This window comes from Macaca mulatta, chromosome 3 (assembly GCF_049350105.2).
Source record: "Macaca mulatta isolate MMU2019108-1 chromosome 3, T2T-MMU8v2.0, whole genome shotgun sequence".
Classification (NCBI taxonomy): domain Eukaryota; kingdom Metazoa; phylum Chordata; class Mammalia; order Primates; family Cercopithecidae; genus Macaca; species Macaca mulatta.
This window is the reverse complement of record NC_133408.1, coordinates 17,519,717-17,543,906: the sequence shown is the minus strand read 5'-3', so window position 1 is coordinate 17,543,906 and position 24,190 is coordinate 17,519,717. Positions and strand designations below refer to the sequence as shown.

The following is a 24,190-nucleotide window of genomic DNA, read 5'->3' as shown; positions in this document are numbered from 1 at the left end:
TTTCCATTTCTCTCTGTCACACTGTCACACTCTTGAAACCATGTCCTACCCTATAATTTTAGGTATTCCTGCCTCATTCATGTTTGATTTTCAAGTCATACTCAACATACACATATGGCTTTAGGAAGATGTAGCACGAAAATCTCTAAAAGAAAATTGCTGTTATTTACTTACTGTTATCATCCATTTTCCTTCAACAAAAGAAAAGAGAGAAAAGGAGAGAGAATAAAAAAGACAGAATCTCCAAATATTCAGTAAAACATACATATTATAGATAACAATGTGTTTAATTTAGGCTATATGAATATAAAAGAGATGTTTCTTATTTAGTAGTAGCAATTTGTGGGCACCGGAGTTGGCAATGATAAAAATGTCCAAAGTCGCAAATACAGTATGTAGTTAGTCATGGGTGGTGTTATTTGGCTCCAAAATAGACTTTTATTTTGCCTTTCTTTCTCTTAACCACAATTGGAATTAGAAGAGTGACAAGAACCAGCAGGAAGTTAGAACAAAAAGCTGACGACAGAGAAGTGTTCAAACAGCCAGCTAAATTCACTGCACTTTTCAACCACAGAAATATTTTCAGGTGATTCTGTTTTTGAAAAAACATGGGAACCACAGGATCTACAACACTTCCAGGCAAAACTCAACAGCTCTAATAATAGTGACAGAAGTGAAAGCCAATTTGGATAAAATAAGACATTGACTCAAAGTCCTCTGAGAGATTTTTCAAAACACAGTTTACAAAGTTCCTTTTGCCTTTTCGGAAATCACATTCCTCTTTGCACCTTGACGTTTTTTCTGAATTTCTTTCTGTCTGGGAGAATTTTCCTACAGTGTTTCTTCTCCATCTGACATCATGAAATGTGATACATATATTTTTTCCTCTCTCTTTTCTTTTTAACCATAAAGTGACTAAAAGCCTATTTCATGCTCTGGTCCTCCACTGAGCAGACACTGTGTGGCTAAAGTCCCTAAAAAAGATGCAGGTGACGTCAGTGGTGTAGTATCAGTGAAATCTGAGTCATGCAGTTTAGCTTCTTAGTGCCTACAACTTTTCTACTGACATGCCCAAAAGACAGCAGATCAAAATGCTACTTTAGTGTCTATTAGCCCTTTCTTTAGAAAGATAAAGGTGGCTTGGTTTATATGGAATTAATATAAACTTTTCTGTATCACTGCCTCTTGTGTGTGTATACGATGGTTAAAGCTATCAGCTAGTTCATGTCCATGTGTGCTCAGAAACTTAGTAAATTATTTCTACTATTCTATTTTCAGAATGTACAAGATGATTCTTCTCTCTGGATGCTGAGAGCTCATTTGGGAAGCCTAATATTTAAATCATGTTTATGTGTGTTATTTTTCCCAAGCCAATTTAATATGCCCTTTGTTAATTTGAAAACAATAATAAAATAAGGGAATGGTTTTTTCTTGGGTGAGAAGAGTGACAGCACAGTTCCAGAGACCAATGGACATGAATTAAGGGAAAGAAACTCAGTCAGACATGGTGGCTCACATCTGTAATCCCAACACTTTGGGAGGCCAAGGTGGGTGGATCACCTGAAGTCAAGGGTTCAAGACCAGCCTGGCCAACATGGTGAAACTCTATCTTTACTAAAAAAAAAAATACAAAAATTAGCCAGGTGTGGTGGTGCACGCCTGTAATCCCAGCTACTTGGGAGGCTGAGCCAGGATAATCGCATGAACCCTGGAGGCAGAGGTTGCAGTGAGCCAAGATCACGCAACTGCACTCCAGCCTGGATGACAGAGTGAGACTCCGTCTCAAAAAAAAAAAACAAAAACAAAAACAAAAAACAAAAAACAAGGATATAATGAGATGTCTTTGTTCTATCCCTTTGTATCCCTTCGGACAAACCACTTTTGTTGACTTACTGTGCCCTAAACTTTTCCTCTGTTAAATGAAAGAGCTGAGATCAATGTTCTTTAGATCCTTCTGTTTGTAACTTTCTATCCATAGTCTCCAGGCTCTTCTACCTTGCTGCTTTGATTATTATCCTCATCAGCTCTCCAAAATCTGGTGTGATCAAATTTATGTTTCAATAAGTTTGCTATTGTTGCAGTATGGAAAACAGATTGGAGAGGAAGATGGGGTTGGGGTTATAGAGATAAGAGACTAATGCAGTAATTCTAGAGTAAATTGATGGGGATATGATCACATGTGGGAACAGAAGTGAACAGAGTCAGAAGAGACATACGGTGTTAAGCTGTCTGGAAGCAGCTTTACTGGTTTGTATCTGGTAAGTGAGGAGAAAGGAGACGTCGAGGATCATGGGCAGGCTCCAGGCTTAGGTCATCTGCATGCGTCAGTGTCCTGCGCTGGAACACAGAATGACAGTCAACATCAGGGAACAGGCAAAATTTGGTTTTGGACTTGGTGAACTGAAATGTATTTGGGACATTGTCACCTGAATGTTTCCAGACACTTGAGGGCTATGACTTTCACCCAGCACATAGCTGAAGCCTATCTCACCACATACATGTCATGGCATCTGGAAAAAAATTCAAATCTGACAATAATTTTGAAAAACCACGTAGATTTTTCTGGAAGTCTCATTGGAAAGACAGAGGAAATAAGTTAATTGCATGTTATATATTAATATGTCTTTAAAATCACCCTTGCATCTATCTCTTGCCCCAAATTTCAGCTCTAACAACGTTTATTTCCTTTCCTTCTCTTAGAAAAAATCAAAGAGAAACTTTTCCTCTCTAACCACCATCTTCGAAATGTGAAAACTTTGCAGCTTTCATCTTCTTAGACATGAAGTCCAGAAGCCAGTCTTGGTCTTTCATTGCGTAACGTCACACTTATATCGCAATTTTATTATTAAGCACATCATATTCTTGTTAATTATATATTAGTCTCCTCTATTTTATTTGATGCTGAGCCTTTCAGGGACATTATTTTGTTGTTGTTGTTGTTGTTGTTGTTGTTTTGAGACAAGAGTCTCGCTTTGTTTCCCAGGCTGGAGTGCAGTGGCGCGATCTTGGCTCACTGCAAGCTCCGCCTCCCCGGTTCACGCCATTCTCCTGCCTCAGCCTCCCGAATAGCTGGGACTACAGGCGCCCGCCACCATGTCTGGCTAATTTTTTTGTGTTTTTTAGTAGAGATGAGGTTTCACCATGTTAGCCAGGATGTGCGTGTGTGTGTCCGTGTTTTAATTGTAATGCCAGAACTTAGGTTATTTATATTAGATAAGAAATACATGTTTATTGACTGAAAACAATTATGTTTAAACATTAGCTAATTATTTTTCAAATCACAATTATTTTCACAAAATTTCCCTGGATTTCATAAGTTGAAAAAAAGTCTCTTATAGGTTCCCTAAATCAATTAATTTTATTTCTGGTCTCTAGCTTACACTTACCGTATGCTACATCAGGGTAAGTTAATTCCATACATATTATATCCCTATTCTGCTAATCAAAGCTTATTAGTCTTTGTATTCCCAATGCCCATCCTGTGGTTTGACTATGTCAGGTGCCCCAAAAGTATTTTTTTAAGTAAAGTTGTGAAGGTATCAATGAATGAATGCATCTTCTAGTGTTCAGGTTTGTGTTTGTGAACTGTTGATTTGCTCTGTATTTTCTTGCTCTCTATAAAATACATCTATTTGTAATTGTTCATCTTATACTAACCCAGCTTGATTTTGCTTGACAGCAGGGACCTTTTTTTTCTTGGTTTGTATTCATTTATCACATTTCCTGTTTTTACGTTTTACATTTTGCTAATGCTAATTGCTTAAAATATATTAATTGAATGAAGACTTGCAATCACGGTCCTGTAGGATATCCAGTCTCTCATACTCACAATGACATCCTCAAGTTTAAAAAAGTGGGCACCCATAAGTAATTGAACAAAATTTGTGATATTCTAGCAACAAAGAAGAGGCAAAAACTACTGAAAAGGCTCTTGATAGTGTCTATCCCCACGTGATGCTGCACCTTCTGAGAACATGTTTGAAATTTAGTACCTGTTCACAGGGAATTTTTAAAGCATTAACACTTAGTTGCACTAACCTGTGTTGTGGTTTTGTTCGTTTGTTTGTTTTGTTTTTTGTTTTTTTGTTTTCAGTAGCAACGTACATCTAAAAGTTCTCTCCATTGGATTACGTGCCATAGAAAGTACGTATGTCTTCTACACCATCTGCAAGACATTTTAAGCATTTTATTAATCTTTTAGCAGAGAATAACATCACCTACTTTAAAGCACAAAAAACTTTTGAAAAATTATGTGGACATGGTTCAAGTGTACCAAAATACTGCACAGAAAATGATAAATGTCCCTTTAATTAGAATGACAGCAAGAATTTAGGAAGGCAGAATTTAATGTAATTAAAATTAGAAAATCATTGTTAACAAGAGTCATGTTACATTTCTTGAAGAGAACACAGTGAGGAATTTTTAATTTTGGATGAATCAATAATTTTATTTTTATGTCTCTCTTGAGCCTGTTCTAATTAAAAGAGTATGGAAGATCAATTAGAGGAAACATTCTAAACTTCCCTTGTCTCAATTGCAATATTTTGCTTGAGAAGTATGTTCACAGCATTGAGTGAAAGTTAAAAAACTAATACTTGAAAAACAAATATGAATGTAAGGAACCAAGAATATTATTCAAGTCCAGGAGTAAAGAATAGATATAGCTGTACCAATTTATTTTTGTTTGTTACTGCTTACCTACTTATTGACATTTTTAAAATTTTAAGTATATATTTAAATAGTTACTAAAATGAATATGCTAGCAATTCAGAAAAATTGGAAACACAGAAAAGAACAGAGGGAAATTACCAAAAAACCTGCCAGGTAAGAAAAACCACTGTTGATATTTTCTTCTAGTCTTTCTCCAGGTCAGACATTTTTCAAAAGGATGGTCACCCTGTTCAAAATATTTTGTAGCACACTTTTCTACTTAGAAATTTATCCAGAACACTTTTCATATCAAATATTATTCCACTGAGTGATTTAATGGCCACATGGCATCATCCCATCTGGGTGTAACCATGTATATTAATCTCCCACCAGTTCACATTTGTTTCTAATTTATTATTGTTTTTATTATTAATATTCTTTTAAGTTGATAAATCATAATTATATATATTTATAGAGTACCATGTGATGTTTTGATATATGTATATAATTTGAAATAATTAAATTGAGCAAATTAACATATCCATCACCTCATTTGCTTATCATTTTTATGGTGAGACATTCAAAATGTACTTAGTTATTTTGAAATATACAATATGTTATGATTGACTGCAGTCACCCTACCGTGCAATAGATCTAGAATTTATTCCTGCTGTCTATGTGAAACTTTGTACCATTTGACCAACAATGCTTATTGACATTTTTTATTAAGGAGGAAAAGTTTTATCAGGATCACATCCTGAACCTGCATGGTGAATTTAAATTGTAAATTATGCGTTGCAATTGCACGTCAGGTTTTTCAGCTTTGATTCTCTTAATTGAACACAAATTTAAGATTAAGGTGCTCAGTTTATTAAGCAGAAGAAACACTTCATAAAACAGTTCTACACTGTGTCAAAAAGGGAAAAAAATGCTATAAATAAATTGTATTGTACCACATATTAAATGAGAAAAAATGCTTAAAGAGAAATTATTTGTTAGCATACTAATGAAAAGAAGGGAGTTTTTAACTTATCATGGTATTTACACCTTAGATATGGATTTAAATATTAGTTATCACCACTTGTGTGTGATGCCACTGCTGTCTTGGGTTGGAGAGCATGGTAGGGTGGGAGAGTTTTGGACCCTGAATTTATCACTACCACTGTGCCAATAATAATATTGAAAGTCAATGTTTATTGAGTTTAGTATGTACCAGTTACTTTATATGCATTATCTCTTTAAATCTTCATAGAAATCCTGTGAGGTACTATAATCATTACTCACATTTTTCAGATGACTAGTTGGAGGTACAGGAAAGTTAAGCAAACTGCCAAAAATTAGTAGCCAATAAGTGCCAAAGCTAGGATTTAAATCAGGTCTTCTAATTCACAAGACTGTGCTCCTCAGAATTTAATGTTCTAGTGTTTAGGTTTGTTTTTGTGCACTATTATCAACAATCTGTATATTTTTCTCTCTCTATATAAAACACTTCTCTTTTTGTGATTGCCTTATGCTAATCCAGTTTTATGTTACTTGAGATCAAGAAAAATTTTCTTCCTTATTTTGTATGCTTTAATTATGTTTCCTACTTCCACACTTGTCTAATGCTAATTAGATATGCTAATAAATGCTAATAAGTTGTTGGGGCCAGGATGCAAACAACGTAATCTAACTTGCTTGAGCCCGTGTTCTTCACAACAGGGCCACATGGTTTCCAGAAAGACAAGTTATCTCTCTGACTCAGTTTCCTCATCTATAAAATGTGTAAAGGGAGTCAGATGCCTGATACGGTTTGGCTCTGTGTCCCCACCCAAATCTCATCCTGTAGCTGCTGTAATTTCCACATGTTGTGGGAGAGGCCTGATGGGAGATGACTGAATCATGGGGGCGGGTATTGCCTGTGTTGTTCTGGTGATAGTGAATGGGTCTTATGAGATCTGATGGTTTTAAAAGCAGGAGTTTCCTCGCACACTCTCTCTCTTTGCCTGACACCATCCACCTAAGATGTGACTTGCTCCTTCTTGCCTTCCACCATGATTGTGAGGCCTCCCCAGTCACGTGGAACTGGGAGTCCAGTTAAACCTCTTTCTTTTGTAAATTGCTTAGTCTTGGGTATGTCTTTATCAGCTGTGTGATAATGAACTAATACAATGCCTTTTAAGGACCTTGTCCTCTCAGTAGTTTAATCATTGTATATGATTATTCTGGCCCAATGCAGGGCTAAGGAAAATAGAACTCTTTGTGGAACAGAACAATAAACATTGCTGTATTGCAATTTTCAATGGCTGGGGCTGGTCTTAGTTTCCATTCCTACAGGATCCAGTTAAGGATTAAAATATAAGTAGTTTGGGATCCCAAGACATATCAGTAGGAAAGCAGAGGAGTGAAGTTAAGTGGGCTGGTGTTATAGTGTGTTATCAAGCAAGTCACCACTGTGGACAAAAGCAGCTTAATCTCTCAAGGGAATTCAGAAAAGCACAGAACACAGCTTGGAAGTTCCATTATGTGAGAGAGGCTGCCAGGATACTTACTAGTGAGGGCCGCTCCCAGGGGCTAGCTGGGCACTTCCAGCCTGCTAAGTCTATAACCAGAAAGGGCTCAAGAGACCAGAGGAAGCACTCAAGCAAAGAAATTTAGGTGCAAACCATTTAAAGTCACACCTGAAGGATTTAGGGGATCTGCCTAGAGACTTTGCCACAGGATGTGCTGACCAACTTAACCTTTAGGTTAAGAGTAATTTTGAAACATTGTTTGTTTGCTATTGTACAGTTAACTTGATTTTCTGGAATAACACAGTCTTCTTCCTTGTCTTAGTAAATGCAGTGTAAAGAACATAATTGAATCTCTTTGATGATTAAGTTTCCCGAAGTCCCTCCGTGCCCTATTATGATGAAAGTTTGGGTATTTTCATTTTACCTGAGAAAATGCTTTCACATACCATGATGCCTCAGAGATGTACTTCATATGAGATCTCTGAAAATATGAGGAGAGATCTTAGAAGCCCAAATGATGGCTTTTTTCTTTTTCTACCTTGCCTCAGAGGAATGCACCTACCATAACTGCAGTTCTAATCCTTTTAGAGCAAAACAATTTCCAGCTCTACTTTTGTGACATCTTAGCGCACCCGTAGAAATCTATAATTCTCAAGAAAACGCACACACATAAAGCAGCAGCCAAGAAATTTTGAATCAATCCAATTTCAATTTGTTTTCAAAATGTACATAGAACATGAAACACATTTTAGGAAGTAGTTCCTCTAATGAAATAACATCAAAATCATAGGTGCTCTAATTTACAATGCTTACTAATAACTGCTTTATTAAGCTAAGAGAGAATAAAAATCATGGACACTGAAAGGACCATAAAAAGAACACATGTACTGACCCAAAGTGGTTCTAATTTTTAGGACTGAAAAGGAGATTCACCAAGTGAACAGAGGAAATAAAGAAATTATTACACCAAAAATTAAATTTTTTTCTACAGACTTTAAATTTGTTTTTCTAGATTCCCTATTGCTCTTGTACCTTTCCACTTTTTAATAAATTTATCTTGTTAAGTGAGATTACCCCCCTCTCTCCCTTTCTTCCTTCCACCTCTTTTCTCCCAAACCCTTTCCCCATCTTAGCCAGTGTGGGGCAAGAAGATAGCTATTATTACAGAACTTCTCTCTCTTGCAGTCCTAAACACTCTCTACTGATTTCAGAAGAGGCATTCTGGGAAAATTCACAGACATGGCTTTGAATTTCTTGTTTTGGTCCTTTCAGCAAATGTATACAATGATATATAGTGTATTTGTCATACTGTTATTCAGCATCCATTCAAATAAAAATTAATTTAACCTTAAAATTGAATATAGAATTGTGTTTTGAAAGTGGTTAAAGAATGCTCAGATGTATCTACAAAGAATAGCATGACATCTTTAATGCAAATATTTAGAACAGAATTGTTTAAATGACTTTGTAGGCTCAACATCTTATGTTAAGTCATTTATGTTCCTGGAAGCAAACACATATTCCAGTTTATATTAATAGCACCTTTTTGGAAGAGACCGCTACTGTCCATTGAAGTCCTTTGTCACCTTCCTCTGTAATAAGAGTTGTAACTAGAATACAGCTACCCAGAGAAAGACTGTATTTCTTAGTCCCGCCTGAAGCTATGTTTGACCATTTAACTAAATTCTTGCCAGTGGAATGTCAACAGAAATAGTGGGTCCTAATTCTGCTCCTGAGTCTTAGAAAATTGAACATATGTTATTCCATATCCTTTCTTCTGCACCTTGTATGGAAAATAGCTTTGAGCTTTCAGATAAGGACAATGCTCAGGGAGGTGAAAAAGTAGAAATATGCAAAGAACCCGGGCCCTAAAGAATTGCATAGACTGGGGGAGTCTCCTGTCAAAGTATCTGGCTTATTGTAGAATTTATATGTAGCATCAGAAAAAAAAAAAAAAAAACTTATGTTTTCTTTAAACCATTTATTTTGGGGTCTCTTTGTTCTTTCTATTAGCTAATGCATTACTCAATAGGCAGGGATGTTTTTATCCCCTGAAGCCACAGCAATTATCTCAACGAAACTTTATTCTCCTCACCAGGCAAAAGAGGTTAGGGAGCACAGAGTTGATTAATGCGCGCTTTCAGTCTGGGCATAATAGAACAGCTCATTAAATACAATGTTGAACTGTTGGTAGCAGACATTTAAGAAAACAGCATAAAGGGGTTTTTTTTTCCCCCTACCAAATGGAAATCTTATTGCTTTGAAAGTAATTTAAGATGAGCTTTAAATCTCAAAAGTGCAATGATTATACCTACATAATTTCCATGTTTATGGATTCAAACACAAATACTCTGGCGGTAAGGACAGGAAGTTAACATCCTTATATCTGCCATGAATTTCATCTAATATTATGATGACCAGATGGTTTTGGAATTATCAGTCTAATGTAAAATTGATAAAAATAAAACTCATTTTTTGACAATGGAGATGATAATGATAATAGCAGGAAAGAGAGAAAAGTATAGAGAAAGGTAAAAGAAGAAAAAATGTGTATGATTGTATCTAAAGCAAAAGAAAATCAAAGGATAGACATACAATTGCTTATTTGGTAAAGGGGGATCCCAGTCATACAGTTGCTTGAGGGTGGTAGAGGAAACAATAGCTAGTGGCGGTATGTTCTTGAACTGTTATGTCAGATCTCCAAAGATAGCTCCTTGAATAGTTATATTAATAAAATTTGGAAGTTTGCCATAGTCATTGTATTAGTTTCCTAAGGCTGCTGTCATTTATCTCAAACTGGGTGGCTTAAAATAACAGAAATTTATTGTCTCACTGTTTTGGAGCCTAGAAGTCCAAAATCAAGGTGCCAGCAGAGCCATGCTCCCTCCAGAGCATGTAGGGAAAGATTCTGCCCTTTGTCATCAAGCTTCTGCTAGTCCCAGGCATTCTTTGGCTTGAGGCAGCCTAACTCCAATCTTTGCCCCATCGTCACAGCTGTGTCCTTCTGTCTGAGTTCTCTGTGAAACAAGAGAGTTCCCTGACCCCCTTGCAGGACATGCGACATGGGTGTGGCTCTTCTGTTCAGCCGCTGCGCATGTTCAAACCCCTTATGGGAGGGGAAGTACACAGATGGGTGGGTGTAGGAGCCTGGGCAAGAACGTTTTGGGCTCCAGCCCCATGGTGGCACTTAAGGGTGGGTGCCTGCAACTCCCAAAGCCTCAGTGGATGTCCTATAGTGCTCTTTTAGTTCTGCCATCTGCAGACGACTTAAGTGTTAACCAGCTCAGTGCCCTCTTAGTATCCAGGTTCTTGTCCAACATTCAGGAAAAATCAGGTCACACACATGGACTTGAAGGATGGCGAATGCGGAGGTTTTATTGAGTGGTGGAGGTGGCTCTCAGAGAGATGAACGGGGAGCTGGAAAAAGGATGGAGTGGGAAGATGATCTTCCCCTGAAGTTTGGCCATCCAGCGGCTGATCTCCTCTCTGACTATCCACAGCCACGCTTCTCTTGGATTCAGACATTCTTTCCCTTCTCTCCTTCTCTGCTGCACCAATCTGCAGCTCTTCTGCCTTTCTGTTTGTCTGCTTGTTTCCTCGTGGAGTCTGGAGTTTGGGATTTATACAGATACATGGCGGGCCAAAAGGCAACATTTGGGCATGAAAACAGGAATGTCTATTCCTATTTAGGGCCGTGTGGGTTTCCAGGCTTGGGATTCGGGCCTTTACTGGGAAATTGCCCTCTTCTACCCTGTATTTCCCTATTTCCTGTCTGTGTCATCTGCATCTTAACATGAATGTCTTCCCTCTTCTAATAAAACATCAATCATATTGGGTTAAGGGCCCGCTGTGCTCCAGTATGTCCTCATCTTAATGCAGCTAATAGAATCTTTAATGACCCTTTGTATAAATAAGTTCACAATATGAGGTACAGAGGCTTAGGACTTTAAATTATCTTTTTATTGGAGAAATGATTCAACATACAGCATAATTAATAGCACATTAATTTTCCCAAATGAAATATAATATTCTACTAAGATTGGTCTATTTTTAGTCCTTCTTATTCTGTTTTAAAAGAACTGAAAAAATTCTGACTTTATAACACACTAAAAATAATTATTAAAATATGTACCTGAGAGTTAAACTCGTCTTGTTTTTATCTTAAGATAAAGGCAGAAATGTGTCAAAATTCTAAAAGACTGTTTTCATTGCCCATTCAGCAAACTGTATCTGTAAGCTTTCTTTCTTTCCTAGAAATGTCATTGAGCATTGAATGGGCCAAAAAAAAACACAAGAGTTGGACACTTTACAACCAAATTGTACTTGGCAAAGGAAAGAACTTCAATAGGCTTTTTAGAAAGATCTTGCATGTAGAATCATATCCATAGTATACAGTCAGTAAAGCTGTCAAAGTCACAAATAAAAATCCAGTTGTAATAGATTAAAAAGTTTATATTTCTTAAATATTTTAAAAATTGATTTCTAAATAAAGCAATCCAAAATATCGCACAAAAATCTTCCAACATTTATAAAATAACAGCAGATTGTTTCACCTTCTTGGTCTTTATGCATTGTATTTGACCATTCTTTCTCTGTCTTTTACAGGGGCTATGAAATAAAAGATCTTCTATTTCTCATTCTCTGTTTCCCAAAACAGCTTTATTTGTGTGAGAACCAGTAAAGATTTGGGCAAACCTTCTTTTTCATGAAACTAGTAAGAATTTTGACAGTCTGGCTGCTAGCCTGAATTTTGTGGCACAACTGTACTTATAAAGATAAAATTTCAATTACATAAATCACCTTGGCAATGTCTTTTTAAAAAAGAACAGTTTATCCCCGTCATATTTCAGTAATATTCTTATGAATTAGATCTATGCTACCAAAACCAAATCAAAAGCTACATTACAGGCCATATTGTAAAAGAGCAGGCTTTATAAGAGATTTGAGTTTCCTCAAATGAAAGAACAGGCTACCTTACTAATTATGTTAAGGATCTAGAAAACAAGAAAACATTCTTGACTCTATCTTGCTTACTTCCCTAACACTATAATGAAAGACTAGAACAGTAAATAAGCACCTTAAGTACAAACAATAAATAGGATCAACTGTAAAATCACAAGTTCACTATAAGCCATCATTCCTTTTCTAAACAGGTTTTTTCTCTACATCTTATGTCAGCAATTAACAATGTATTGTCTTCTTGAGAGCTATAATATGATTTTGTTTTCTACCAATTTCCTTTGTAATGTCCTATAGGGAAAGGTATCTTTCAAATTCAAATCCCCAGCATAGCTCTTGGCATATATTAGATGTTCAACAAATGTCTGCAGTGTGCTATGCTGAATGTTGAATGTTCTTGTCCCCAGACCCCAAATTCATTTGTTGAAATATTAAGCCTGAATATGATGGTATTTGAAGGTGGGGCCTTTAGGAAAAATTTAGCCCATGAAAGGGGAGCCCTCATGCATGAGATTAGTGCCTTTATAAGAAGAGACATGAAAGACATAATCTTTCTCTCTTTCTCTCATGTGAGGATACAGCAAGAAGGTGACTGGCTGTCTTCAAACCAGAAATAGAGCTCTCACCACACACTGAATCTGCTGGCACCTTGATCTTGGACTTCCCAGGCTCTAAAACTGTAAGAAATAAATGTTTGTTGTTTAAGTCACCCAGGCTATGATCATTTGTTATGGCAGCCAGAGCTAACTAAAGCATGGTATAAATGAGAAACCAAAGAAATTAAAAGGGAGAAAACAACAGCCAGTGATGGAGCTTTTATGGTGGTGACCAAAGCAGTCACCATCATCCACACAGGTCAAGTTTCCTGTAGCTGCCTTATTGATCCTTGCTCTATACCAGTGTCTACATATTGACAAACAGTATCTGTGTCAGAGAGGATATCCCTTACAATATCAGAGATTTTTTGCAAGTATTGAAGGTGATTTCAAAGCACATTCCTCAAATTTTCAAAATCTATTTAGAAATTATCAGGTTCTCTTCAAAGAAAGCAAATTAAGGTACAGTGGTCTCCTCTGGCATGAGACCTTTATAATTCTGTACTTTCTCTGACTAGTACTGAAACTGTCATGTTTAGTAATATCTCCTTCTGCATCATGAACCATGCACACAAGACCCTAGGCTTTCCATTTTGTGGAGTGTTGCTTTTTTTTTTTCTTTTATAATCCTTGACTTCAGACTAATTCACATTCTGTCCACTCATGTTGCTGCAGGAGTGCCTTCCCTGCTACTAGCTGATGACTTTTCTGTTAGTTGACCCTGCAGAAACAGTTTACTGCCTTTTTGCTACAAAGCAGGACAGGATAATATATCTCAGTCAAAATATCTCATTTCTCTCTGCTGAGTGTATCTGAAAATTCATATTTCCATCAATACCTGCTGAAACACCCACTTGGTGAAATACTGAAGATGTCCTTACTGAGAAGACATTTGTGGCTACAACTATGCCCTCCCTTTCTCATGTATAGATCATTGGGGAGGGTTTCAAGGCCAAGGAAATTCAGGCTTCCCAAATGTATCCTAATGAGGTCATCTTTGACATGTCCTCCAAAAAACTCCCATGGATTGCTTCTGAATTGTTGCACTAACCAAATCAATCATTTGCTACTAACTTCCATAGCTGCAACTTAAACATGTAAGGTAGTGTTTTTAATGATAATAAAGCTTATAAATTAGGTAATCAGACTAAGTCAACTTTAACATGCATACTATATCGTTTTCCCTCAAGCTTTGATACCAAATATCTTTATTTCATTCCAGGAGATAAAATCAAAACATAAAGGGAAAGTACTCTTATTATTTTTCATCTATGCATCATTTCCTTTAATTGTGCGTTGTGTTTTTTTAAAGTGGTAACTTCACTTTTGATCTTATATTCTCAGGAAATATCATTTTGACATTTTAAGGAAGTATTCAGGTGACTTTACTAATTGTTGTTCTTTTTCTCCTTTAAAGTATGGAATTGTTTAAAGTCAATTATTCCTCTTTATAACTTGAAATAAAAAATTATGATGCATGAAACATTCTTGGTTTTCAATATAAAAGTCAATTTCCATAAAAGTCCCTGTAAGAAAATACTTAGTGTTATACCATAGTTTAACAAAATATATTTAAATAATAATTCAGTTAAATCTGTTTTTAGCTTAAAGGATACTTTTTTTTTTCTTGAAATACAGCTACCTTTTAACCACTTTAGTAGTAGCCATTGAAAAAGAAAGTAACACAATATTTTGAAAAAGTATAATTACTTACATCCAATCTTTAAGAACAACAAAATCTTGGTGCTAAAGCAAAATAGTTCAATATTCACTCTATGATATCTCTTGCTAAGAGATTTCTTTCCAAGATTTGCCAATGCCTAAAAATCCTGAGTTCAAATGATCCTATGGAGAAACAATTTTATATCAAATTATTTTAATGAGCAGTATTTACTATTTGATCTTCAGTTATATCCCTTCTGCAACTATGACAGAGATCCATAATTGAAAAACAAAAGAGCCCTAATGTGTGAGTTCACATTGTAAATCGGAACTTCTCTATACAAAGCATGACAGTCTTAGCCAAAATGATTCCAGAATTTTTAAATGAGCACATAGTTCAAAGAATGGCAGAGAATGCCCAGTTCTCTGCAGCTTGAACTCCTCACTGCTGCTCAGTATAATGCAAATAAATGGTCTACCTCAGGGCGGCTTCAGAGGCTGACTATAGCTGGAGAGAGGGTTAATAATCGTAAGAACAACAAGGATCTGGACTGAGTTCTTACCGATTATCCTTAGTTTTCCTAATAACCTAATGAAGCAGATGTCACTTTATTTTAGGAATGCGGAAACTACATTTTGAAAAATGAAAGTAATGGTTCAAAATTATCCAGGTAGCAAGTGCACAAGTTATCATTTGATTGTAGAGTTCATGTTCATAAAATATCTCATATTATTCTAGCTCAACTTTGAAGGAATAGGCTGCTGTGGGCTTGAAACTTAACTGGAAAAACTTAGTTAGTTGGCTTGGTTCTGAGAAATATGATTCTGCCTTTTTCCTTAGTCTTCCTTCAACAGCTTACCTTGTCTTGTCCCAGTCTCGACATTCTGCATAGAGCCAAGTGAGTTAAAGAGACTTCCTTGAGGTTTCCTCACTTCCTGCCTCTCAGCACATGTTAAAGTCACTTCCTTAACGCCCTCAGTGTTCTCCCTTTCTGTTCCATTTCTTTGTGTTAGAACAGTAGGAGAGCACATGCTTGGTGGTACTCAGATTTTTTTTCTGAACCCACATTACTCAAATACTGTTTTCTGACTTCTCAGATGGACTTATTCTAAGACCCACAACTAAGTCTTCTGAACTCCACTCATTCTCACTGGCCAAACTGGAAAGTGAAATGTCATAATCACTTATGAGAGCAAATAATAACTGACTGTTATAATTAATTTTCATGTGTAATAATACAATGGCTACTGAAAAGATAACAGAAAGGTAGTAGTGATTATTATACAATAGCAAAAAGAAAGACTATTACCATTATTCAGGTCCTCATTATGTAGCCCATGAGATGTAAATCATCTCCTGTATTATCACCCTGATGAAAATATTTTATCTATTGAATAATTTAAAAAATAGTTATTGAGTCCCTTCTTCTTGTCAGGGACTGTTCTGGGTGCCAGGGATATATAAAAGAACAAGATTTGCCTTCTAGTATTTCACATTTCATTTGGTATGGAAAGGGGACTGAGGAGTAGCAATTATACATAAATAAGTAAACAAAAAATGGATAATAAGTTCTATTGTTCAATTAAAATTTAATTTCAAAGACATTACAGAGAATGACTAGTTCTGAAAAGATCTTTCTGGTAAAGTCAGATCTCAGCTTATTTCTGAGTGACAAAAAGAAGCTAGTTAAACAAACACTATTGCCATCTCTATACCGTTTGTACAACTGGATCTTTATCAAGAATATTAGTGAGTCAGCAAAAGTTTTTAATGAGTATCTTAAAATTTATGTGAAATATCTCTGTAAATGAAACTTCCTGTGGGAATTTCATGGAAGATGTCACCAAACCTACCTTCTTCTTAACTGTGATGAACTAGAGTTCTTCTTCCAAATTGGGGTGATATTGACTATAGATTATCCCTTTCTGTGTGTGTAGGCATGGGACAGGGGGCGGGCAGATATAGTTATTAATGAAATAATGTGATAAACGCATCAAAAAAGAATATACGTGCCAATTTATGGTACTTTTAAAACCATGTCACTTAAGACTATATACTTGTAGAAACGCCTCTGCTGTTTAATTTGAGAGAAGTACCTACTTCCAAATTTTGACCATTCTCAGTATTCTTACTCTTGGTGCATTTAGACTATATCTGCCAAATTCAAAGACATGATATAGGCCATAAATGCTGAGGTGTAGATAATAAAATTTATTCCTCATAAACAAACTCTGATTATCTTAGATTTTATAAAATTAAAATATTGATAGTGACTTTTATTTTGTTATTCTTAAAATAATAATAACTACAATCACCCTGACCTTCTGCTCTGGGGCACTTTTTGATCAGAGTGCAAGGAGGAGAGCCCAAACAAAGCATGCATCCTGGCTGAGAAAAGAAGACAAAAATTAGTGTGTTGGGGTACAGATGCCACTAGGATTTATTAGGTAGACTAGCAGAGAAAAGAGAGCTATACAGAAATCTACAGAGCACTTCAGAAAAGTGAGCTATACAGAAATCTACAGAGCATTTTAGAAATCTACAGAGCACTTCAGAAAAGTGAGCTATACAGAAATCTACAGAGCACTTCAGTTTGAGTCTGTTGCTAGATATTAATCGGCATATGCGTGGAGTGAAACTCCATTAGAAAGGACAAAGAATTACCAGGGATCTGCAATCTGATCAAATCCCAGAATTTAAACAGGACAATGATGTGTGAGTTCTGACCAGCCAGACTGGAGTGATTTTATTGATTATCAAGGTTATTCAGTAGAAATTCCAGAAGCATAACATCTTTGTTGTAATACCTAGCCTGAAAGGATTTTTTAGCTCCACTTTAATAAAGCTTAAAAACAAGCTTTAAAATAATCAAGGTAATCGAGCAATTTACCTAAATCAAATTTAACATTCTTTGAAGAAAGAAAATAAAACGCAGACACTCAACAATTTAACATATACAATGTTCAGAAGTGAATAAAAATTTCTAGATATTCCAAGAAACAGAAAATATGATTCATAACCTGGAGAAAAATTAGTCAATAAAACATTCCCAGAAATGATAAGAATGATGATACTATCAGATAAGAACAGGCAAACTGCCAAGAATATTAAAGAAAGACAAAATGAGAAGTGAAATGGACATAATAAGAAATGAAATGGAATTTGTTTTAAAAAATAAAATGGGGAACCAAATGTAATTTCTAAAGGAGAATCTGAAATGCAAATTTTACTGAATGGGATTAACAGAAGTTTAAAGGCCAAGAAAAGATCAATGAACTTCCAATCAAGCAATAAAAACTAGACAAATTGGAGCACCCAAGAGAAAAATATCCAAAGAAAAGTTTAATAGAGCCTTCGTAATGTGACCTGTGGGACAAGAACATACAGAAGATTGGAATCCAATGATGTGTAGTCAAAAAAATAATTTCTAAAGAGGGAATAGACAAAAATTTTCTTTAAAAAATAAGCTGTAAAAATACCCGATACAATCAAGATTAATGAACTCAAGTAAGATAAAGACAAAGGAAACCACTCTAAGACATATCTTATCAGATTTCTGAAAACTAGTAATATAAATAAATAAATAAATAAATGTCAGCCAAAGGAAAAAAATACACAGTATATACAAGGGAATACTTTTAAGAATAACTACAGACATTTAGCTTTTAAAAAGTGGAAGTAATGTGGTTGAAATTGAAGAAGAAAACATCCTAAGCAAAAGAAACCGGACACAAAGAAACATACTTCTATTTTTACGTAAATCAAATTTTAAAATGGGCAAAAGTAAATTTAAAAAGACCAATGTTAGCCCCTGAAGTGGGACAATTCAAAGTAATGATTCAGAAAGAAATTTTTTGACATATGAAAGGAAAATCAATCTTGGGACCCCAAAGTCACTAAGCCAAAGAGAAAAGTCAAGGTGAAAGCTGGGTTGTGCAAACCTGCCTCCCATTTGGTTCCTAAATAATATGACTACAAAGGTAAAAAGCTACATATATCCCTCACAACTTTCCCACAAGGAAATTCTTTGTGGGCCCCAACATCCTTATCCTAAAGCATTTCTGTGAATTTGACCCTGGCAATGTAAATTGATAGTTTATCTTCACAAGGGCGGGACAAAGGATAGAGCTCAAAGTCGTCCCCCTGCTCACTTGAGACAAATGAGTATCTGACTGCTTCCTCTGCCATATTATCTACGTTATCTTATGTAAAATTGCCAATTCACTGAGCCAGATGAAGGCATGAGTGATGATTTTCTCTACTGTCCTCTCTCATGAAAATTGTATATTTAGTGAAAGACTGATCAAAGACTCCAGAGGATGCGATTGTTTTGTCTTTTTATCTACTGGCACATTTCAAAAATATTTCTGTTCCCTCAGTATCCACCATTTACCCTTTAAATACTGAAGTCCTCAAGATCATCTTTGGAGAAAGGCATAGACCTGCCTCCTGGGTGTGTGACTTTAACTTTGGCAAATAAACCTCCTCAAGTGATTAAGACTTGCTTTGGTAATTTTCTTGGATTTACAGAGATAACATCACTGTTACCCATCTGGTTGTGATTATATGGTTTATATATTTATCATAAAATATCAACGTGTACACTTAAAATGGGTTTATTTTATTGTATATAAATTTTTACTCAATAAAGTTGATTTCAAAAACAAAAACAGAATTGAGGTCATAAAAGGTGAAGATGTAAAAGTGTTCCTGACATGAAGAGATTACCACAATTGGGCACTTAATTTGCTTATAATTCTTTAGGAACTTAGGGCGAAGAGAAACACATTGTTTTATATATATATATATGTATATATATATTTTTTGATTAACAACAGAAATCAAGGATATTCATTTACTGAGATATAATTTTTCTTAATAAGTTAATCTTGGCAAAGAAGGTGATGTTTATGTAAAAGAAGGGCTAATGCTTTCAACTCTAGTTTTAGCAAAGATACAAATGCTGTTCAAATAAATAATGCACGTTATCTTTACAAAAAGTAAAAGCTTTTTTTGCAGCAGTTGAGACAACATGGCTCAGGTACTCTTTGGCTTCTACACATCTACTCTAATACATTAATGGAGCTTTACGATCTAGGAGAATGCATAGTTAACACAGTCATTAGAGTAGCTCTTAAATATCTGATTTCTCAAATGAAGGTTAGAGAAAATCTAGATTATAATTAATTTATATATGAATATTCTGAGAAGAGCTTTTAGTACATATATTCTAAATTGTTGAATAAAGAAAAAACTATGCACTTCAAATACCAGATATTTGTTAGACAAAGTTGCATTCTTCTGTCTAACTTTAAAAGCAAAACTTGTATTTTCACCCAAAAAGAAGGCTATCACCCTTTGACACAAATGTAGAAAGTAAAAGTCATTTGGTACCGAATTGTTTTTTCTCTCTGAAAAAGAAAAAAGTTTTGGATCGTCTCAGTGGTTAAACCCATAATTGATAAATATTCCAGTGCTCTTTATTATGTAATTGGAACAGAAAACTATGTTTTCATTGGTTGTCATTTTTCTGTGCTCTTAGTCTTTCTAAAATTATTTTTCATTTTATTTTATGTATTAATAATTGGTTAATATTATTATTGATGAACAAATCATCACATAGGTTGATAAAATACAGTGTGATGTTTTGATATATGTGTACAACGTGGAATGATCAAATAAAGCTAACAAACATATTCGTCACCTCACATACCTGTCATTTCTTTTTGGTGAGACATTTGAATTTACTCTGTTATGTTGAAATATGCAATATATTATTATTAACTATGTAAAATTTATCATACCTTTAAAAAAATAAGCTGAGGTGTAGATGCTGGCCAAGATGAAGTAATTTTACTATAACCTATCTCTCACTGATCATGTTAAAAACTCAGGACAAAATATAAAAAGTAACATCTGAAGACTTAGAGAAATAAGCAATAAAATGCAAATGGGGACAGAGAAGTAAAAATTTGAAGAATATCCTATTTGGATAATTTTTCCATTTCTTTCTCCTCTTCTGACTTCTATCTTGTACGTGAGGTATCTCTAGTCATAGAATTATGCAAGAGTTGTAGTCAGCAAAAACTCCAGGCAAAACCAGAGGACCAGAAAAAGGGATACCTGTGAGCTGGAGGGTATTGAAGAAATCCCATTAAATTTTCTTGTTTCTCATATTTCTCCCCTAACCTTGTTCTAATGGGCAACTGAAATTCTGAAAACAACAACAACAGCAAGAATAAAACTATGTTTCTGGCCTGAAAGACTGACTGAAAAACAGGTTCACATAGTCCAAGAGTGAGGATGGAATACCCATTATTTTCAGTCTTTTTTCCTCATTGCTTTGCCCTGATAACAGTGACCAGTCATAAGGGAATGCACAGAAGAATCTGAGGTGACTAAAATTCTAAAAGAACTACTGTATTTCTGGCCAGACGGTAGGGAAAAGGGAGTTCCTAGAAGCCAAAGCATGTGATAAGAATCCCAGAGAAGACAGGCTGGAGAGGGGGCTCCCCCAATTCTGTGTATAAAAAAGCACAAACATTAAGCTCACCCCTGAACTGTATGTATGTGCTACAGCCCCAAACTAACATTTTTAAAAAGGCTTTGGGAACTAAATTATAATAAAAACCAACCCCTAAGGCTCAGCCTAATTCCTCAGTGACACATGCCTGGAAGACACACCAAAAAGCTTATCATTGACCTTATTAATTGAACTAACATTAGACCCACTAACCACAGAAGATGGGACAGAATACATGGTCTGAAAGTCACTGGATTGATTGTTTCCTAAAACCAACTAACCAACTAACCAACAAACTTAACAAAACAGACATTTTTGGGAGCATTTTAATAGGACCCAGCATCTCGCAACATAATATTTTTAAAATTAAAAATACAATCTAAAATTACTCAACTTAAAAAAAATCCCAGGAATATGTGACCAATTATCAAGTGAAATGGTGACACAAAGATGCCAATTCCAAGATGTAGCCAATACTGGAATTATCAGATAAAGATTTTAAAACAGTGATTATAACAGCGCTCCATGACTTCAAGGTAATCACTCTTGAAATGAATGAAAACATAGAGGTTTTCATTCTATGGTAGAGAAGTAAAATGTATTTTTTAAAAATCCACATGAAAAATTTAGAACTGGCCGGGCGCGGTGGCTCAAGCCTGTAATCCCAGCACTTTGGGAGGCCGAGGCGGGCGGATCACAAGGTCAGGAGATCGAGACCACAGTGAAACCCCGTCTCTACTAAAAATACAAAAAATTAGCCGGGCGCGGTGGCGGGCGCCTGTAGTCCCAGCTACTCAGGAGGCTGAGGCAGGAGAATGGCGGGAACCCGGGAGGCGGAGCTTGCAGTGAGCCGAGATCGCGCCACTGCACTCCAGCCTGGGCAACAGCGTGAGACTCCGTCTCAAAAAAAAAAAAAAAAAAAAAAAGAAAAATTTAGAACTAAAAAGTATAACATTTAAAATAAGTACTGTATAGACTCAATAACCGGATGGATGTGACAGATGGATGAGTCATTGAACACAAATACAGAGTAATAGAAATTATCTAATCTAAAGAACAGAGGCAGAAGGCTGAAAAATTAAGAGAGTGTTAGGTAACTGTGGACAATATAAAAAGCTGTAAGTAAGCTCCATGTCATTGGTGTCTCAGATAGAGAAGAGAAAGATTGTTGAAAAAATGTTAAATAAAAATGTCTGAAAGCCTCTCAAATGTGGGGAAGGATACACATTTGTAAATTCAAGAAGCTTAGCAAACTCAAAAGGGTAAACTTACAGAATACCAGAACTAGACACATATCAAAATCAAACTGCTGAAAACCAAAGAATAAGAAAACCTGAGACTCCCGTTCTTTATTGTTGGGAATGTGAAATGATTCATCAAATTTTAATGACAGTTGGGCAGTTTTCAATTAAGTTACACAGAATTGAGCACTGAGCAGTATGCGTTTGAATGGCACGAGTTGACTCACATGTGAAATTTTCTTCTGCCTCTGCCCCCTACAACAGCCAGACTAGTCCCTCGCCTTCCTCCTTCTCATCAGCCTACCAAATATGAACACAATGAGAATGAAGACCTTTATGATGATCCGCTTCCACTTAATGATTTGTCAATACATTATCTCTTCCTTTATGATTTTCTTAACATTTTCTTTTCTGTAGCTTACTTTATTGTAAGAATACAATATATAATATACATAATATACAAAATATGGGTTAATCAACTGTTTATATTATTGATAAGGCTTCCAGTCAACTGTAGGCTATTAAAAGTTACATTTCGGGGGGAGTCAAAAGTTATGCACAAAGTTTTGACTGTGCAGTGGTCATACCTCTAGCCCCCATGTTGTTCAAGGGTCAACTGTGTACATTTACTGTATGACCCAACAATTTCACATCTAGGTATTTACCCAAGGTAAATGAAAACCGAAGTTCACACAAAACCTTGTATGTAGGTGTTTGTAGTAGTTTCATTTGCAGTTTCTCAAAACTGGAAACAATTGGAATGTGCATCAACTGTTGAATGGATAAACAAACTGTGTTACCTCCATGCAAAGGAACACATCTGTACAACAAAAACGAACGAACTATGGATACTCCCAGAAGCATGGATGAATCACAAATGTGTTATTGCTTAGTGAGAGAAGCTACACTCACTATAGTATTCAATCGATATCACATTCTGGAAAAAGTAACTGTAATGCTCAACAACAGGTTAATGGTTGCTGGAGGTCGAGTAGGGGGAGGAGATGACTGACTACCAAGGGGCAGCTTGAAGAATTTCTAGTGACAATGGAATTATTCTGTATCTTAATTTTGATGGTGGTGACATAACACTATGCATTTTTAAAAAGTTACAAAACCACAAAAATGTGGCTATTACTCTATGTAAATTAAAAGCTGAATAAATTAAAAACAAGTGAAAAAAGCTTATTAGTAAATATTGAACAAAATGTTCAAATGAAACCTTCCTAATGAACATATGTTATTAACATTCAATGTTAAATTGGCACTATTCTGTTCTCAATATTGTTAATTAAAAAGCATATCCTTCTTTATTTAAAATATATTATCAATATACCCCAAATCTTCAACAACAAATTAGAAATAGACTAGAAATTATATTTGCTTCTTACAACAGCAAAACAACAATAAAATACTAGGAATAATTGTATCAAGAAATGTTAACAGGATCTATATAACAAAATATTTAACTATTCTACTGACAGACACAAACAAGGGTAAATAAAAAGTCATATTATGTTCTTTGATGGGAGAATGAATTATATTTTTAAAAATTAAGATCCCAATAAAAGTATCAACATAGTATTTTTAAAACTATTCAAGTTGAGTCTAAAGTTCATTTGGGAAACCAAACAAGTTTTTAAAAGCCAGAAATATTTTGGTCAATAAGAGAATTGGCTGTGGGGGATTGGGTGCAGCAGCTTAAACTGTTATTCCATAATTATGATTCCATAATTAATTGTGCTCTTCTCTTTTACAAAGGTGCAGACCAGTCACTGGAAATATGCATAAAATACAGATATAGGCACAAATTCATTTAGCTGTTACTGTGTAATAAAGCGATATTATCTATCAGCAAGAAAAAAATGCACTGTCCAATTAACGGCATTTTTATTACTATGACTGGAAAGTCACCTGGAAAAACAAACTTGTGTCCTTACCTTACTCGTTATAACAAAATATAAACTTGAGGTTAATCAAAATGGAAATCAAATATTAAAAGTACTCCAGGCTGGGCGCTGTGGCTCACACCTGTAATCCCAGCACTTTGGGAAGCCGAGACATGC

The 24,190-nt window shown here is 35.4% G+C and overlaps 1 long non-coding RNA gene across 1 annotated transcript in view; it reads right to left on the bottom strand.

The window, feature by feature from the left end:
* Positions 1–290: 290 nt before the first annotated feature.
* The window catches only part of LOC114676826 (uncharacterized), a 35,952-nt gene continuing 12,052 nt past the window's right edge, over positions 291–24,190 (bottom strand). The window contains exons 2-3 of the long non-coding RNA XR_013415777.1: positions 4,039–4,165; positions 291–2,337 (exon numbers count right to left, since the gene is read on the bottom strand). This is a non-coding gene — a long non-coding RNA (uncharacterized LOC114676826). The remainder of the gene's footprint in view (positions 2,338–4,038; positions 4,166–24,190) is intronic.